Below are 1229 nucleotides of genomic sequence, written 5' to 3'. Positions count from 1 at the left end.
TCCATCTGTTAATTGTGAGGTAATTACTGGCCAGGATAGCAGAGCGAAAACCCTGCCCTACTTTCAACATAGTGACTATGGATAATCCTCATCAAGCTGGTGGCTCAGGTGGATTTGGGGTTTGAAATCTTCAGCACCTCTGACAATGCAGCAGTCAGATAGTAATGCGCCCAAGTATTTGCCTGCAACACACATCCTGTCAATTCAATGGCAGATGCTATGAATGAACATACAAATTAACAGCAGATGTGGGCCATTCAGCCCATCAAGCCTGTTTCCCAATTCAACAAAATCACAGCCAATCCGTTTGTGTTTTAAACTCGATATGCCATCCACCCCGGATCATTTTCAATTTCTTTGCCAAACAAGAATATTAAAAGTGGCTGAACCCCAACATGGCACTGCTTTTAAAGGAATGAATCAATGAAAACTCTCCATAAACGTGCTTCAGAAACACATCCACAGGTACTGTGTTCCAGTACCTTGTCCAAATGGTCAGATTCCAGGCAGAGGTGATGGTGAGTGGCTAGCAGCCTGTCAGAGCCCACTGTCCACCCACATGCTTTTGGCATTGACTTGTCTCACTAAAGATGCTTTTGGGTTGCTTGACAATGAGAAGATCACACTGATGGAGGAGGATTGCTTGCAAGAAATCAGAGGCAGTCAGTCCAGTGAGTTCAGGTAGTTCTATTCCCTGTTCCTAGCTAAAGGTTATGTTAATAACTAGCCCACTTTAGATGAGTTAACACAACCCAGGTCAGGGATTGCTGCATCACTGAGTACAACACTGGGTGAGGGTGGTATTTTGAAATCAGATGCTGGCTGAGGTAGATGTCCAGGTACATACCAATGAAGAACAAAGAACATGACAGCACAGGAAAGGCCCTTCAGCCCACCATGCCTGTACCGACACATGACGCTTTTCTAAACTAAAACCCCTTTGCCTCTATGCAGTCCAGATCCCTCTATTCCCTGCTTATTCATATATCAGTCAAGATGCCTCTTAAATGTTTCTATTGTATCTGCCTCCACCACCTCCTCTGGCATTCCAGGCACTTACCCCCCTCTGCATAAAAAACTTGCCACTCAAATCTCCTTTAAACGTTCCCCCATTTGCCTTAAATCTACGTCCCCTAGTGAATGACATTTCTACCCTGAGAAAAAGACTCCCACATTGTCTCTATCTCACTCTCACTCTCCCACTTTGTCTCTATCTCACTCTCTCCCGC

The sequence above is a fragment of the Rhincodon typus genome, chromosome 32 (assembly GCF_021869965.1).
Source record: "Rhincodon typus isolate 14 chromosome 32, sRhiTyp1.1, whole genome shotgun sequence".
Lineage (NCBI taxonomy): Eukaryota > Metazoa > Chordata > Chondrichthyes > Orectolobiformes > Rhincodontidae > Rhincodon > Rhincodon typus.
This window is presented reverse-complemented; position numbering follows the sequence as displayed.